Source organism: Macaca nemestrina, chromosome 5 (assembly GCF_043159975.1).
Source record: "Macaca nemestrina isolate mMacNem1 chromosome 5, mMacNem.hap1, whole genome shotgun sequence".
Taxonomy (NCBI): Eukaryota; Metazoa; Chordata; class Mammalia; order Primates; family Cercopithecidae; genus Macaca; species Macaca nemestrina.
Genome location: NC_092129.1, coordinates 72,642,186 through 72,661,264, shown reverse-complemented (window position 1 = coordinate 72,661,264; position 19,079 = coordinate 72,642,186). Strand labels below are relative to the sequence as shown.

General features: G+C 42.7%; 1 long non-coding RNA gene across 1 annotated transcript in view; it reads right to left on the bottom strand.

The window, feature by feature from the left end:
* Positions 1-573: 573 nt before the first annotated feature.
* The window catches only part of LOC105478699 (uncharacterized), a 41,725-nt gene continuing 23,219 nt past the window's right edge, over positions 574-19,079 (bottom strand). The window contains exon 3 of the long non-coding RNA XR_985386.2: positions 574-905. This is a non-coding gene — a long non-coding RNA (uncharacterized lncRNA). The remainder of the gene's footprint in view (positions 906-19,079) is intronic.

The following is a 19,079-nucleotide window of genomic DNA, read 5'->3' as shown; positions in this document are numbered from 1 at the left end:
CTTAAATAAACTTGGGTCTCATGTATGGGTAGGTGAAAGGGGAGCAAGTATCAATGCATTGAACCAGAAAAGTACCTGAAATGATCAGGAAACACCATAGAAGTCAGTGTGATTGGAGCAGAATGAGGTAAGATAGAGTGACATAAAACTGAGACCTGAACACTGAACAGGCCCTTTAAGACCGTTGTTAAGAACTATTATACTTTATCCTGAGATGAAAATCTACTACCAGAGAGCTCCAAGTAAAAAAAATGAACTGTTCTCAATTACTTTCTTCTTTATTTCTTTGTTTTTTTTTTTTTTTTTTTTTAAAGAGAATATGATTTATTTGAGAAGTATAATAGAATTTCTAGTTATCTGACTAATTTTACTAATTTTTAGCTTTGGTAAAATACATAACACAAAATTAGCATCTTAACCTTTTTAAGTGTGTAGTTCAATAGTATTAAGTATACTCACATTGTTGTTTAACCAATCTCCAGAACATTTTCATCCTACAAAATCAAACGTTCCCATTCCCCTCCCCTGCCCCTCTCCCCCCAGCCCACTATTTTACTTTCTGTTTCTGTGAGTTTGACTACACTAGATACCTCACATAAGTGGAATTGCATAGCTGAAAGAAAATAATACATACTCTTCTATGTAAAATTTACCCTGATGTATTACATTTTATTCAGTTCGTTGTATTTTATTTTACAAAGAATTAGAAACTATTTGTTGACCTACAAATGAATATCTTATTATGAAAAATGCTGTTCAGTCTTTGGGAACAACCAATTCAGCATGGTATTTAAGATGATCAACTCTGGATGCAGACTGCCAGTCTTTGAATCTGAACTCCTTCACTTGCAAACTGTGTGTCCTTCTGCAGCTTATTCAAACTTGCTATGCATTCCTTTCCTCATCTGAAAGCAGTCATAATAATAGTACTTAATCAGAGAGTTTTAATTAACACATGAAATCATGTAGAAGATTATTTGTTACACAGTAAAAGCACAGGTAGTGGTTATTTTTCCACTATTTTTATTAATAATGAATATTATGCTTTTCTTTTAGAGAAGAGTTCAGAAACTTAAAATGCTGGTAGAGGAGATACAATGATCATAAAACATGAGAAGTGTAGTGTGTATATGATAACAAGATGCTGGTATTGTGATCTTAATTACACTGCATTCTAAAATACTGGACTCAGCCAAACAACACAACAAAACAAAATATGTCTGAGGGTCATTATTACCAGCAGATACCAACTGATTATTCTTGATGTGAATCATAATCATTAATTTAGGACAGCAAATAAAACAAGTTAACGAAGGTAGCTCTGAGCCTTGGATATCAGAATTTTAAATTTCATTAATTAAACACTTATGACATGTCCACATTAAAATTAACATTATTATTTGAAATCCCATTATTAAAATGTAAGATAAATCAACAATGGTATGTGTGTGTATAACTATATATATAATAAAAAATTAACCTACACACACATACACACATACTTACACACATACTTACACACAGTGCACACACACACACACACAGTTGAACATCTATAATCATCCTTCCATATTCTTTGGGTTCCACATTCATGGATTCAACAAACCACAGACCAAAAATATTTTTTTAAAAAAATGAATGGTTGGGAAGGTTGCATCCGTACTGACCACATACAGATTGTTTTCTTGTCATTATTTTCTAAATAATACAATATAACAACTATTTACATCACATTTAAATTACATTACGTATTATAAGTAACCTAGAGAAAATTTAAAGTATACAGGAGGATGTGCATAGGATACATGCAAATACTATGCCATTTTCTATAAAGGGCTTGAACATCCACAGATTTTTGGTATCCATGGGGCTCCTGAAACCAATGTCCCATGAATAACAAGAGATGATTTGGTATTGTTTCATATATGTGTGTGTGTGTGTGTGTGTATATATATACATGATATGTTTTTACGCACATGCATATGAAACATCATATATATATACACACATATATAAAACAATCTTTGCAGTTGCATTAATTCATACAACGGTCAGCAGTGCTTCTTTTCTCCAAAAGTTTAATGATAATCTACTATTTTTTCTAATTTTAAAAAAGATTAGTACCTGATAGGAATTCTTAATATCTAAGTAACTGATACATTTCAGATATAAAATGTTTTATCTTGTCACACTGGTTTGTACTCAAGAGATAGTTGATACATTAGAAGGCTTCCAAAAGAGTGTTAATGAATAGACAATTCTATTGACATTCTGTGACCTGCAATTTGGCAGACTAATTTACACTTTAGGAATTAATTTAGTATCAACATGATTTTAACTGCTTTAATCACTGTCATTCAATTTCTATTTGCTTAAACTGTCTTGCATTTCCTATGATAACTGTCATTCAATTTCTATTTGCTTAAACTGTCTTGCATTTTATAATGACTATTTTCCGTTTCTTAGGCAAAAGATACAGCAATTTTAAGAATAATAAACACTAATTAATTTTATAACATTTTATATTATTATATTTCAGCAACTTTGGTATTTATTTGGAGTAAGACAGTGGCTAGTAAATAGTATTGAAAAATAAAAGTAATGAGAGTTGTGATTACCTTTCCTTATGCCAACTTGTTTAGACTACAGTCCCCTGTCATTTATTCAAACATTAATCTATTCAAAGAGGTAAAGGTATTTTTTTCTGAAGAGATGAAAGTATATAATCAATTCACTTTACATAAGAGAGATTATCACAAATAAGCAATTATAGATAATCTGAGTGGGCCTGGTTCAATTAGTTGCAAGACTTTAAGAACACAGCCTAGGATTCCTGATGAAGTTGTTCTCCTCATGAATAACAACTCAAGATTGCCAGCCTGTTCTTCCTAAAGACTTGCTTTATATGTTTCATACCTGCCTAGCCAGCCTACATAATCACATTAACCAATTCCTTGAAATAAACCTCTTTATATATATATATCTCAGTTCTTCCTGTCTGGTTGTGTTTTAACTGACACAGGGTTAGTTTTTAATTGCCTTATCAGATATGAAGGCATATTTTGAAGTTAAAAGTATCAAAATGTTGTGATACCAGTATACAGATCAATAAACGGATCAATGGAAGATGGTAAATGATATATATATATATATGCAAGTGATTAAAAAAAGTGGTGTTGTGGAACTGATAAGGAAATACAACAAAATTCTGACTATTTTCTATAGGTTGACAACATTAAAAGATGCTGTAAAAGAATGTACTTGTATAAAAATAAAAGAAAAAATGGCAATAAAAAAACATTCTCAATTTTACTATTAAAAATTTAGTAATAGAAAACTTTATTCACAGAAATTCATATAGAAAACCGACTGTTAATAATAGATAAAGTTCAGCTGTGTTTGTCAACTGTCAAAACCTACCACCCCCCGGGTGGATCCTGAGGAGACGGTGGGTGATAAAATCGAATCTTCATCAAGGATGTCGGACAGTCAATAAAAAGCAGCTGTAGGTTAATAAAGCTGTGTTGCCTGTCCTTCTTTACATCTTCACTTCAATTAGATATCTACATTTTGCCTTTATGAAAATATAGGCAAATATTTTTTCCTATATTTTCCTTGATGAAAAATGTTGAGATATTCATTTGACTTATTTCTTTCCTATTATTCCCTTAATTTCATTTAAGATGTATACTCATCTTGTATTAAGCTCATCTTGTATTGAGCTCAGATCTCTGAATTCTTTCACTTAATAAACAAACCTTCCACTCCTTTTAGTTCATTAAATCAAACTATTTTAATCTTTCCTTGACAGTGATTTTATAAACAATGGTTGTTTATGGGAGAAAATAATATCTGGACTAAAAGAAGTGTCAATGAGATTAACCTTACAAACTATCAAGTCAGTTATCTAACTTGCTAGGTGCTGCCCAAATATTAGTAATTGAATAATACTACAGAAATATCGTGTTGTCCACCTTTAGAAAAATTATTCCAAATAATTATGTCATTTGTTTTAATTTGAAGAATACATAGTTCAGACAGTTAAGTTAATGATTAAACTCATGGAAGCTGACAATTCAGAATGAGCAGTGTGATAATGTAAGATACATTTTTCAAATATTTTAAAGTTTCTATTAAATATTTAAAAATTATACATCAACTGGGGTCTTAAGATGGCCAATTCAATGCAGGTGGGAAGTGCTGCTCCCATGGTAACAGGCTGAGATTTTGACTAAATCAACAATTTGAACAGATGTTTGTAAAGAAGATGCCGACTGTGGATGTAAAGAAGATGCGGACAGTGAGGCTGAAGAGGGAGGAAGCTGGAAACTCTGTGTGGGGTAACTGAATGCTAGGGCTGCTTCCTGGCCTCAAACAGTGTCTGAGGAAGGGGTAAGTGAAGGGTCTTGGAGCCTGGGGACCTCACACCTGCCATGGACATTTGAGTTGGTAGGTGGATGTCTTCAGAAATTAGACAGAGACAGAGCTGCAGCAGGCATGGCACCAGGAATCTTTGTGTTAGGGACAGCTTTGGTGGAGCCTAACTCACCAAGGGCTGCCTGTCTCCCTTTGACAGGCTCCCCTAGCTAACCACTGGGGAGAAAGCAGGGCCACCTTCCCTGTGGGAATGAGGCACATCTGTCCCACAGGACACCTGCCTGTCAGCCCCTCCCAGGGCTCCGACCTGGCCATCCTGCAGAAGGCTGTCCACAGCATAGCTCCACTCCCAGCCTGGGTGCTTTGTGCCACCTAAGTGCATTCTGGAAGCCTGGGAGCCCTTCAGATCCTATAGCACACCTGGGACCCAGTCCCAAGTGTCTGGAGGAGGGAGCTGCAAACAGGTCCTGGTACACCAGGGCCATGGCCCATGGCTCAGGATTATCTAGCCAGGATCTGTGCCCTGCACTCAAGTTGGGGAGGAGCCCACACTATTGGAAAACCGGGAAAAGTGAATTGCACAGGTTCACAGGTTGACCTAGAACCTAGATGTGCCTCCCTGCACAGGGCAGGTCCATTAAGGATGTGGTCTATTTCCCTACTGGACCTCTGTTCAAGGGAGCCCTGAGGCCAAAACATCAAATTAAAAATAAATAAATAAATGGAATTGCTGGCCAAGTGCCAGTGATCAGAGGTGGAGCCCCCAACTCCCAGGAGTGGACCTGGTGAGGAGGTCACCTCTCTACCGCTTTGCATAGCTGCAAATCCAAGGATCCACAAAGGAGCCATGCTGCTAAATAAGAGCCTGTCTACCATCCATTGCCCTCAAGCACTATCTACCAATCAGAGCCCAAACTCCAAAACGAAAAAGTCACTCTACTAATTCTCCCTGCTGATAAACCAAGGGCAAGAATTCAACGAAGACCCTGAACAGAGCCTTAGCCCTCTGAAGCCAACTGACTATACTAGATTTCCATCACAGTTAAAGGAACACCAGCCTTCCCAGATGGGAAAATATCAGCATAAGAACTCTGGTAGTTCAAAAAGCCAGAGTATCCCCTTGCCTCAAATAGGCCCACTAGGTTCCCAGCAATGGTTAATCAATCTGAAATGTCTGAAATGACAGACATGGAATTCAGAATCTGGATGGTGAGGAAGCTTATCAAGACCAGGAGAAAGCTGAAACTCAATCCAAGGAAGCATAGCAATTCAGTAAAATGATTCAAGAGTTGAAAGACTAAGAAGCCATTTTAAGAAAGACCCAAATTGAGCTTCTTGAGCTGAAAAAGTCACTATGAGAATTTCAAAATACAATCAGAAGTATTAAGAGCAGAATAGACCAAGGAGAGAAAAAAAAATCTCAGAGCTTGAAGACAAGTAATTGAGTCAACTCAGTCAGACAAAAATAAAGAGAAAAAAATCAAGAAAAATGAACAAAACCTCTGAGAAATACGCAGTTATGCAAACAGACCAAATCTATGACTCATTGGCATTCTTGAGAGAGAGAAATAATAAACAACTTGGAAAATATATCTGAGGACATAGTCCGTGAAAATTTCCCTAATTTCCCTAGAGAGGTTGACCTGCAAATCCAAGAAATATAGAGGATCCTAGCCAGATACTATACAAGACAACCATGCCCAAGGCACTTGGTCATCAGATTCACTAAAGTCAACACAAAAGAAAAAAAATCTTAAAGGCAGCCAGAAAGATGGGGCAGGTAACTTACAAAGGGAATCCATCAGGCTTACAGCAGAACTTTCAGCAGAAACCTTATAAGCCAGAAGAATTGGGGGCCTATTTTTAGCAACTTAAAGAAAAAAAATTCCAACCAAGAATTTCATATGCTGCCAAACTAAGCTTCTTAAGTGAAGACGAAATAAAATCCTACTCAGAAAGCAAATTCTTAGGGAATATGTTTAAACTAGACCAGACTTACAAGAGATCCCCAGAAGTGGACCTGGTGAGGGGGTCCTAAGGTCTTCAGGTCCCTGGTGAGGGGGCCATATTGAGGTAGTGCCAAACATAGAATTGAAAGAGCCTGCTACCACAAAAACACACCTCAGCACATAGTCCACAAGTACTCTAAAGCAACTGCATTATTAAGTCTACAGAACAGCCAGCTAAAAAAAATGATGACAAAATGAAAATCACTCATATCAATAGTAACCTTGAATATAAATGGGATTAAGGCACACTTAAAAGACACAGAGTAGAAAGCCTGATAAAAAGACAAGCCCCAAATGTCAAATTTCTTTAAGAAACCCATCTCACATATAATAACACCCACAGGCTCAAAGTAAAAGAATGGAGAAAATTCTACCATGTAAACTGAAAGGTAAAAAGAGCAGGAGTCACTATACTTATATCAAATAAAACAGACTTTAAATCAATAATTAAGAAGGAGAGTAAAAGGCATTACATAATGATAAAGGATAAAAAACAACAAGAAGCTTTAACTATTCTAAATATATATGCACCCAGCACTGGAGCACACAGATTCATAAAACAAGTTCTTCTTGTTCAATGAAAAAACTTAGACAACCACAAAATAATAGTGAGAGGCTTGAACATCCTACTAACAGTGTTAAATCATCAGGGCAGAAAGTTAACAAAGAAACTCTGGATTTAAACTTGACACTTGACTAACTGGACCTCAGACAGCTACAGAACACTCCACCCAGCAACCAAAAAATATACATTTTTCTCATCTGCACACAGAATATATTCTAAGATCAACCACATGCTTGATCATAAAAATGTCTCAATAAATTCAAAATGATTGAAGTCATACCAAACACATTCTTGAATCACAGTACAATAATAGCAGAAATCAATATCAACATCTCCCCAAACTATACAAATACATGAAATTAAATAACTTACTCCCGAATAACTCCTGGGCCACCATCAAAATTAAGGCAGAAATAAAAAAAATTATTTAAAATTAATGAAAATAGGGACAAAACTTACCAAAATCTCTGGATACAGCCAAGACAGTGTTAAGAGGAAAGTTTGTAGCCCTAAATGTCTTCATCAAGAAGTTAGAAAAATCTCAAATTAACAATCTAACTTTGGAAAGGAAGAAACTAGGGCAACTAAGGGGAAGGAACTAGAGGGGAGAAAAATCCCAAAGCTAACAAAAGACTAATAAATCACTGAAATTGGAGAAGAACTTAATGAAATTGATGTGTAAATGTTGGAACCGAACTGTCGATTCCCTCCTGGGCAGGGGTCGCCGCGAAGGACCACCGACACAAGATTCACAGCAGAGAGTTATTTATTACTAGCGCGCTAGGGTCCCAAGCTCTAAGTTGGCCCTGGGACCCAGAGTGCTTGTTTCAGGTTGTTTATATAGGCAAACACAAGTTCAAACACAGCTTAAGGCGCAAAATTCAAACAAAGCTTTAGGCGTGTGGTAATTGGGTCTAGCTATGGCCTGAGCAAGGTGTTTTGTTCTAATTGGTTAGAGCAGGACCTTATGAGGTTTTTTTCTTGGAGTTGCTGATTCCGGGAACTTCGAGGCAGGGTGGGACCCCCGGAATTGGCAGGGTGGGACCCCATGGGGTGGGACCCTATCGAGGCAGGGTGGGACCCTATCCAGAGCCACCTGGTGTTAATTTTTTTCTATGTGAGGCCTAGTTTCTAAGTTTTATGAGGCCTAGTTTCATTCCCTCCTCTTTTTGTGTCAGAGGCTCAATCTTGAGCCTCTTCTTCAGTCCTGAGGGTCTGGTATTGTTGGGTCAGAACCATAGCATGTACTATGTTTAATCTATTTTTAATAAGGTGAGTAAGCGGTTGAGTATGCATGGCCCGAAAGTCAGGATGAGCATAAGCAGGATGAGGGGTCCTAAGATGGTGGAGATTAGGGTGCTAAGCCAAGGGGATTGGTTGTACCAATTTTCAAACCAATTTTGCTGAGATTCTCTCTCTTTTTTTCTCTTGTCTAATCTTTCTCTTAGTTTTGCCATAGAATCTTTAACTACTCCTGAATGATCTGCATAAAAACAACATTGCTCTTTCAGGGCTGCACAGAGCCCACCCTCTTTCAGAAAGACAATTTCTAGTCCTCGTCGGTTTTGTAATACAACTTCAGACAGAGAAGTCAAGGACTCTTCTAGTTTTGTGATGGATTGTTCTATGGCTCTAAGGTCTTCATCTATGGCTACTCTACGTTGTTGCAGATGATGGTTACCATGCACTAGGGCTGCTGTCCCGGTCCCAACTCCAGCCGCTACCCCAATTCCTAACATTACGGCGAGGGTGAGGGAGACAGGTTCTCTCTTTGGTCTAGTATGAGTTTTTTGCTCATACTGGAGATCAAAGGAGTCTCCAGAGTGATAGTATACTCGGGGAACAACTTGTACCAACACGCAATAGTGGGTGCCACTGCTAAAAACGGCTGTGGATATACAGGGGGTGAGCCCAGTGTTGCAAGCCCACCAGTCCGTCTCGGAGGGGACCAGATAGTGATTGGAGCTGGGTACTGTCAAGGTTACATTACAAAGATGCTGATGACTAGGGGGCACCTGGCCTATGCAGGTTCCTGACCCAGAAACTTCAGCCAGGGTTAGTTTTCTTTGTTGTTCCCATGCGCATCCAGTAGGATTGGCGGAGTTAGTGAAATTATTAGTGGAGGCAATGCCTTCATAGTAAGGGGGGCCTGTTGCCAGACATAGCCAGCAAGAGGATGTAAATTCTGGCTTTGTCTGGTTTAAAGCGAAGTAGGAGCCCTTTATGAGATTTAGGAGCCTGTCACCTATTCCCAGGTCAAGGGGCCCGCGGGTGACGGTTTGGGCTGAAGGTGTGTATTTAGAGGAGGTGGAGATTAGAGGCGGGGAAGTGCTTTTAGGAGCTCTTGGTTGGGGCTCTCTTGGTGCAGGAACCAGGGGCTTCCTTGTTTCTGATAAAACTTGGTTTGGTCCTACTGCGACAGGGGCTGTGATAGGGTTGACTATTAATTTGATTTGGATAGGGATTCCATACAGTGGCTTTTGGTATAAATATAGGCCCCATATTAACCCGGATATCCAACGGTTATCAGATTTTGCTGCATCTTCAAACTTGATGCAGACCAGATTGCAAGTTTTTGAATATCGGGTTCTGGTGCAGCGCTGGACAAAGGACATGGTTATGTACCAGGGTTTCGTGGCCCATTTCCATTCTCCATCATTAGTAGTTATACAGGACCAACTAGCGCAAAACAGGGCATCTATTTCTCCACAAGTTTTTTTCATTTCTCCTGTCCTGAATCCGGGACAGGCATAGAACCCGTTCCGGCTTACGGACACCCTTCTAGCCTGTTTTCTCCATTCTCCCCCTTCCATGTCATCTATTTTTGCTATTTTGTCTAGGTTGAAATAGAGGTCAGGGAACCAAGTCCCCATAGGAGCAATTTTTGAGGTTTTATCTAAGACTTCATGAGTACTAAAATCAATCACCTGCCAGGTCAGGTTATATGGCCGGTGGGGGTTATTACTGCCAGCGACGCAGGGAAGGAGGGCTAGTAACAAGCAAGGGGCTAGATACGAGAGAGTCTTATCTTGAGCGGGTCTTCGGAGCGTCGGAGTTTCCATGTCTCAGGTGGTGTTGGTCCGGGCGTCCCTGGAGCAGCCTTGGCGTGGGATGCGTGGATCCAAGTGGAGATTCCGTCCACCTTTATGGCTGTGGGTGTGGTCAGGAGAACAATGTAGGGTCCTTTCCACCGAGGCTCTAGTCCTTGAGTGCGATGTCGTCTAACGTAGACAGAGTCTCCCACCTGGAAGGGGTGACTGGTCTGTGGATGTCCTGGTTGGTACAGTTCTGCCAAGGGGGCCCAGATTTGGGCCTGTACTGCTTGGAGTCCTTTTAGCCGGGCCTGTAGGTCAGTCTTAGGATCGGAGGGGGAGAAGGAATTAAGCAAGGTTGACAAAGGGGGAGGTCCTCCGTAGAGGATTTCATATGGAGTGAGCCCAAAACGGTTAGGTGTATTCCGGGCCCTTAACAGAGCTAAAGATAGGAGGCGTCTCCAATCTTTCAAACCAGTCTCTAAGGTCAATTTAGTAAGGGTCTCTTTTATTGTTCTATTCATTCTTTCTACCTGTCCTGAGCTCTGGGGTCTATAGGCACAATGTAATTTCCAATTAATCCCCAATATCCTGGCGAGCCCCTGACTTACCTGAGAAACGAAGGCCGGCCCGTTATCTGACCCAATTACCTTGGGAAGTCCGAATCTAGGAAAGATTTCTTCCAAAATTTTCTTGGCTACTATGTGTGCCGTTTCTTGCCGGGTGGGGTAGGCTTCTACCCATCCTGAAAAGGTATCTACAAACACTAGTAAGTACTTATATCCAGCATAGTGAGGTTTTACTTCAGTGAAGTCTATTTCCCAATAGACTCCTGGGCGGTTACCACGAGTTCATTTTCCTTCTGGCACTCGGGTAGCCCCAGCGTTTACCTGCTGACAGACCTTACAGGCAGATGTCACTTGTTCTACGAGGGTACTTGCCTTTGGGATTAGAAAGTCAGTTTTTTCAATCAGTAATCTTAGCTTTCGATTACTCAAGTGTGTCCAGGCATGCATCTGCTGGATCATTGCCAGGGCCTCCTTTTGGGGAAGGACTATTTTCCCTCCTTTTTCCCAGTTTTTAGTGTCTTTGTTTTCTATAGCCCCTATGGCCTTTGCTTCTTCCTGGTCTTCTGGGGTATAAGTATGTTCAATAGTTATGTGGCTGGTTTCGTCAGGTTCTGTGGCTAGGGTCAGTACTTCCGCCATGGCGGCTTGCCTGGCTACTTGGTCAGCTTGTCTGTTTCCTACTGCGACTGGATCCTGTCCTTTCTGATGCCCGGGGCAGTGAATTATAGCCACTTCTTGAGGAAGAAAAAGGGCTTTCAATAAGGCAATTATTTCAGCTTTGTTCTTGATTTCCTTTCCTTCTGAGGTTAGGAGACCTCTTCTTTCATAGATACTTCCATGAGTATGAGCCGTTGCAAAGGCATACCGGCTATCAGTATAAATGTTAGCTTTCTTTCCCTTGGACAGCTCTAGGGCCTTGGTTAGTGCTATTAACTCAGCCTTCTGTGCAGACGTGCCAGGAGGTAGTGATTGTGCCCAAATGGTGTTGTGGCCATCTACTACCGCCGCTCCCGCCCTCCGGGTACCTGAGTCAAGGTAACTGCTGCCGTCTGTGTACCAGGTGTGATCCGCGTCTGGGAGTTCTTGGTCTTTAAGGTCTTCCCGTGTTCCATGGGTCTCAGCCAGTACTTGCCGACAATCGTGTGGGCTTGGTTGGTCTTCCGGTACCGGCAGCAGCGTAGCAGGGTTTAGGGTGACCGGAGGACCAAACTGGACGCAGTCCGTGTCCAGTAGGAGGGCCTGGTAGTGGGTTAGGCGTGCGTTGGTTATCCACTGGTCCGGGGGCTGCCGCACTATGGCCTCTAGAGCATGTGGGGTAATAATAGTCAGTGGCTGCCCAAGGGTTAACTTAGCAGAGTCCTTGACCAGCACAGCGGTGGCTGCCATGATACGGAGACACGGGGGCCAGCCGGCCGCCACAGGGTCTAGCTTCTTAGACAGGTATGCTACCGGTCTTTTCCAAGGCCCTAATTTTTGGGTCAAGACCCCTTTGGCAATTCCTTGCCTTTCATCTAGGAAGAGGGTAAAGGGCTTTGAGGTGTCCGGTAACCCAAGGGCCGGGGCAGACAAGAGTGCTTGTTTTAGTGCCTCAAAAGCCAATTGATGCTCTGTCTGCCAGGTGAAAGGGGTGCTCTCCTTGGTGAGTGCATAAAGGGGGGCGGCCAGTTCAGCAAAACCGGGTATCCACAAGCGACAGAACCCAGCAGTTCCCAAGAATTCACGTACCTCCCTGGGATTTCGTGGTGGTGGAAGGCGAGCCACTGTCTCTATGCGCCCAGGGGTGAGCCACCTTTTCCCTTCACTCAGGATATACCCCAGATATGTTACCTTGGTTTGACAGAGCTGTGCCTTCTTGGCGGATGCCCGGTATCCTTTTTCACCCAGTGCCTGGAGTAGATGCCTGGTACCTTGTATACAGATTTCCTTTGTAGGAGCAGCCAAGAGGAGGTCATCCACATACTGGAGTAGAGTCACGTCTGGATTTTGGGTCCGGAAGTCGGTCAGGTCTCGATGAAGAGCCTCATCGAAGAGAGTGGGAGAGTTCTTGAAACCTTGGGGAAGCCGGGTCCAGGTCAATTGGCCCGAAATTCCTTTCTCAGGATCCTTCCACTCAAAGGCAAAGAGTTCTTGGCTTTGGGGGGCCAGAGGTAAACAGAAGAAAGCATCTTTTAAATCTAATACTGTATACCAGTCATAGCCTGGTTTTAAGGTGCTGAGTAAGTTGTAAGGATTGGGGACCGTGGGATGGATGTCCATTGTTCTTTTGTTGATTTCTCTCAAGTCTTGGACAGGCCTGTAATCCTGAGTACCAGGCTTTTTTACTGGCAGAAGAGGAGTGTTCCAGGGCGAGTGACAAGGTCGCAACACTCCGAGTTCTAGAAATTTGTTAATGTGCTGCCGAATTCCTATATGAGCCTCTCGGCTCATGGGATATTGCTTGATAGACACGGGCACCGCCGTGGGCTTTAGATCAATTATGATTGGGGCTTGATACTTAGCTAGCCCGAGTCCTCCCGTTTCCGCCCAAGCTTGGGGAAAATCTTGCAACCAAATATCAGGGAGGCTAGTGTTAACCGGAGCGTCGAAAAGCCGATGCTCATCTTGCAGAGACACAGTTAAGATTTGGATGGGCTGACCGTCCCGATTTAATACCTGGGCCCCTGTCTCGGAGAAATGGATTTGGGCTCCGAGCTTGGTCAGAAGATCTCGCCCTAGGAGGGGATAGGGGCATTCAGGTACCACCAAGAAGGAATGTGTCACCATTCCTTGTCCAAGATTAACTGTCTGGTGGTTAGTCCACTTGTGCAATTTTCCCCCTGTTGCCCCCTGGACCCAGGATGTGCGGGAAGACAGGGGCCCGTCTGCCTTTGTCAAAACTGAATGTTGGGCGCCTGTGTCCACCAAGAAGGTGGTGGGTTGCCCCCCTACAGAGAGAGTTAGCCGGGGCTCGGGGGGGGCTCCAGAGCCTTGACACCCCTATTCGCTATCTTCACCTAGGGTGAGGACAGCGGCAGGTTTCTTTTGGTCTTTAGGACGCTTGGGGCAATCTTTAATCCAATGTCCCCGTTCTTTGCAGTAGGCACACTGGTCTTTTTCCACTTTTGGCCGCCTTCGCTTTTCTCCCTCTCTCCCTGGTCCTTTCTCTTTTACAACTGCCGCCAGGATTTTTGTTAAATGCTTATTTCTCACTCGGTCCCTACGATCCTCTCGCTCCATCTGTTCCTTTGCTAACCTGGCTTCCCTTTCCTCAGGGGTTTCTCTCTTATTATATACTTTTTCTGCCTCCCTAACCAATTCCTGTAATCCATAGGTTTGGATTCCATCTAGCCTTTGGAGTTTTCCTTTTATATCTAATGCAGCTTGGTCTATGAATGCCATAGCTACGGTAGCCTTATGTTCTAGGGCCTCTGGATCGAATGGGGTATACATTCGGAATCCTTCCAGAAGCCTTTCCATGAAGGCTGCCGGGCTTTCATCCCTTTCCTGAGTTATGGTCCTTACCTTGGCCAAATTTGTGGGGCGCTTTCCTGCCCCTTTGAGACCCACCAACAGAGCCTGGCGATAGATTCGGAGACTCTCCCTACCTGGTGCCGTTTCATAGTCCCAGTCTGGGCGGGTGAGGGGAAATCCCTCGTCTATTTCATTGGGAAGTTGGGTTGGGAGGCCTCCTGGTCCTGGCACATTTTTCCGGGCCTCCAGGAGGACTCGCTGCCTTTGTTCAGTGGTTAGGAGGACCTGCAAAAGTTGCTGGCAATCATCCCAAGTGGGCTGGTGAGTGAGGAGAATGGATTCTATTAACGAGGTTAGGGCCTGGGGGTCTTGGGAAAAGGAAGGGTTATGGGTTTTCCAGTTGTAGAGGTCAGAGGCAGAGAAGGGCCAGTACTGGACCGTGCGATTGACAGTACGGAGGGGAAAAAGGGAGGATTGCCAAGTAGAAGGGCCCTCTGGGTCCTCAGTCCGCCGCAAGCGGAGACGAGGAGGTGTCGGCGGCGGCGTCCGAGGGGTGAGTTTGGGCGGGGCTGGAGAAGGAGACGGGGTGGAGGGAGGGGCCGAGGGAGAAGTTGGAGAAAGGGTAGGGGCCGAGGTGGTAGAGGAAAGAGCTGGGGACAAGACAGGGGGCAAGGGTGAAGCGTAAGGTGGAGGTCCCAGAAGGGGGTTCTGAGGTGGAGGAGGCAGGGGGTCAAGAAGGAGGAGATCCCTCTGGGGTTCATCTGGGAGGACTGGCTTAGGCGGGTCTGGATTCCGATTCTTTGGGGCTTCTAAGGCAAGGAGGGTAGATTGGGATGGGGAAGGGGGATGGAGGAAGGGTTTCACCCAAGAGGGAGGATTTCGGACCAGATCCTCCCAAATAATTATGTAGGCCACCTGGTCCGGGTGTCCGAGTGGCCCAGGATCCATCACTTTTGCTTTAACCTGCAAGATAATTGAGAGGTTAAATGTTCCGTCCCGGGGCCATTCCCCATGGAGGGTTGGCCATTCGGACGAGCAGAATGTTTTCCATCGTCCCTTACGGACTTCTACAGAGAGGTGGTGGGCTCGAGCCCGGACGTCAGGGAAGTGAGTCAGGGTTAGAGACAAAGGAGTCGTCAACGTCTGTCCCATTTCGTCCACGTATAACAAGGACAAAACAAAAGAAACAAAAACAAAGACCAGACAAGTAAGGAGAAGCCGCGCGGCCAGAGAGTGGCGCCACAAGATCACAAAATATTCAGACGGCAGGGGCGGCCTGCCTACAGATTTGAAGAGGCTAACTGAGTCGTTAGCCTTCTCCCAGACTACCACCAGGGCGTCCCCCAGGGTGCAAGTGGGAAGGTGCGGGACACGTCTGTCCCCCTTCCCCACTTAATTCAGAAGGAGTACTCCCCAGAGTTCAGAGTTAGCCGGCAAGACAGACAGAACAAAACGAAAGTACCTGGTAGGTCCGTTCAGTCAGCAGTCCGTGGCCCGGGCCAGATGGGTCTCCGCCGGATGGGTCGGGGGTCCTCGGACGACCCCACTTCCCGGCCAATGCACCAAATGTTGGAACCGAACTGTCGATTCCCTCCTGGGCAGGGGTCGCCGCGAAGGACCACCGACACAAGATTCACAGCAGAGAGTTATTTATTACTAGCGCGCTAGGGTCCCAAGCTCTAAGTTGGCCCTGGGACCCAGAGTGCTTGTTTCAGGTTGTTTATATAGGCAAACACAAGTTCAAACACAGCTTAAGGCGCAAAATTCAAACAAAGCTTTAGGCGCGTGGTAATTGGGTCTAGCTATGGCCTGAGCAAGGTGTTTTGTTCTAATTGGTTAGAGCAGGACCTTATGAGGTTTTTTTCTTGGAGTTGCTGATTCCGGGAACTTCGAGGCAGGGTGGGACCCCCGGAATTGGCAGGGTGGGACCCCATGGGGTGGGACCCTATCGAGGCAGGGTGCGACCCTATCCAGAGCCACCTGGTGTTAATTTTTTTCTATGTGAGGCCTAGTTTCTAAGTTTTATGAGGCCTAGTTTCATAAAAATCCATACAAAAGATCGATAAAACCATGACTTGGTTTTCAAAAAAACAGTAAGATTGATAGGCCACTAGTTTAACAAAGAAAAAGGAAGAGAAGACCCAGGAAAGCACCACTGGAAATGAAAAAGCTGTTTTTTATCAATATCACAACTGATCCCACAGAAATACAAAATATCCTCAGAAACTATTATGAATAACTGTAAGCACACAAATTAGAAAACCTAGAGGAAATGGATACTTTCCTGTAAGCACACAGTTTTCCAAGATTGAATCAGGAAGGGACTGTTACGCTGAATAGACCAACGTCAACTTCTGAAATGAAATCAGTAATGAAAAACCTACCAACCAAAAAAGGCTCTGGACCAGTTGGTTTCCCAGCTGAACTCTACTACACTGAAAGCGACCCTGCACAAAACTATTCCAAAAAATCAAGGAGGAAGGGCTTCTTCCTAACTCATTCTTTGAAGCCACTATCAGCCAGATATGCAAACCTGGATTTGAAAAAAGAAACCTTCAGCCCAATATTCCTGATGAACGTAGACAGAAAAATCTTCAAAAAAAAAAAAAAAAAATACTAGCAAACCAAATCCAGCAGCACATAAAAAAGTTAATACATCACAATTAGGAAGGCTTTATTCCTGGGATACAGGGCTGTTTCAACATATGCAAATCAATAAATGTGCTTCACCACATAAACAGAATTAGAAACAAAAACCACATAATCATCTCAATAGACATAGAGAAAGCCTTCGATAAATCCCTTCATGGTGAAAACCCTCATTAGACTCAGCATCAAAGGAACATACCACAAAATAATAAGATCCATCTATGACAAACACATGGACAATATCTTACTCAACTGGCAAAAGCTCTAACACTTTTCCTTGAGAACTGGAGTAAAACAAGGATGCCCACTATCAGCACTCCTGTTCAATCTAGTCCTGGAAGTCCTAGTTCAAGCATCAGGAAAGAGAAAGAAATAAAGGGAATCCAAATAGGAAAAGAAGAAGTCAAACTATCTCCCTTTGCTGATGATATGATTCTATACCTAAAAAATCCTGAAGACTCTGCCAAACGATACCTAGGACTGATAAATGACTTTAATATAATTTCAGGATACTAAATCAATGTACAAAAATTAGTAGAATTTCTGTACACCAATAATGTTTAGGCTGAGCATCAAATCAAGAACATATTCCCATTTACAATAGTCAAAAGGAAAATGAAATATTTAGGAATACAGCTAACCAAGGAGGTGAAAGATCTCTACAAGAAGAACACAAAACACTACTGAAATAAATGAAAGATAACCCAAATCAATAGAAAAGCATTGCATGTTCATGGATTGGAAAAATCACTATAGTTAAAATGGCCATACTGACTGAAACAATTTACAGATTCAATACTATTCCTATCAAACTACCAATGTTATTCTTCAGATAATTAGAAATACTATTATAACATTCATATAGAACCAAAAAAGAGCCCAAATAGCTAGAGGAATCCTAAGTAAAAAGAACAAAGCTGGACGCATCACACAACCTGACTTCAAATTACACTATAAGGGTAGAGTGACCAAAATAGCAGGGCACCATACAAAAGCAGATGCATAAACCAATGGAGCAGAAGAAAGAACCCAGAAATAAAGTCACACACCCGCAACCCTTGACAAGTCTGACAGAAACAAGCAATGGGGAAAGGACTCTCTATTCAATATATGGTGCTAGAATATCTGGCTAGCCATACGTCAAAGAGTAAAACTGGACCCCTACTTTTCACCATATACAAAAATTAACTGAAAACGAATCAACTATTTAAATGTAAGACTTCCCACTATAAAAATCCTAGAAGATAACCTAGGAAATACTCTTCTCAACAGTGGCCTTAGTAGAGAATTTATGGCTAAGTCTTGAAAAGCAATTGTAACAAAACCAAAAGTAGACACATGGGACTTAAACCAAAAGCGCTTCTGTACAGCAAAAGAAACTTGTAGCAGAGCAAACAACCTGCAGAATAGGAGAAGTTATTCACAAATCATTCTTTCAATGAAAGGCTACTATCCAGTATTGATATAGTTTAGCTCTGTGTCCCCACCCATATCTTGTAATCCCCATATTTCAAAGGAAGGACTTAGTGGGAAGTGACTGGATCCCAGGGGCAGCTCCTCACTGACTGTTCTCTTATAATAGTGAGTTCTCATGAGATATCATGGTTTAGAAGTGTGTGGCTGACAGTGTGGTGGCTTACACCGCATCTGTAATCCCAGCACTTAGGGAGGCTGAGGCAGGCAGATCACCTGAGGTCAGGAGTTCAAGACCAGCCTGGCCAACATGGTGAAACCCCTATCTTTACAAAAATTAGCCAGTCATGTTAGCAAGTGTCTGTAATCCTAGCTACCCAGAAGGCTAAGGTGGGAGAATCAATTGAACCCAGGAGGCAGAGGTTGCAGTGAGCCGAGATCGCACCATTGCACTTCAGCCTGGGTGACCGAGCAAGACTCCATCCAAAAAAAATAAGTGTGTGGCTTTCATTGCGCTCTCTCTCTCTCTCTCTCTCTCTCTCTCTCTCTCTCTCTCCTGCCACTTTGTGAAGAAGGGACTTACTTCCCCTTCTATTTCTGCCATGATTGTAAGTTTCCTGAAGCCTCTCCAGCAATGCAGAACTGTGATTTAATTAAAACTTTTTTCTTTCTAAATTACCCAGTCTCAGGTAGTTCTTTACAGCAGTGTGTGAATGGCCTAATACAAGCATCTATAGAGAATTAAACAAATCAACAAGCAAAAAACATTTAGCCTATTAAAAATGTGCAAATCACATGAACAGATACTTCTCAAAAGAAGGTTTACAAGTGGCCACTGAACATATGAAAAAATGCTCATCATTACTAATCATCACAGAAATGCAAATTAATACAATGACATACCACCTCACATCAGTCAAAATGGCTATTATTAAAAAGTCAAGGAATAACTGATGCTGGTGAGGCTTCAGGGAAAAGGAAATATTATATACTGTTGATGAGAATGTAAACTAGT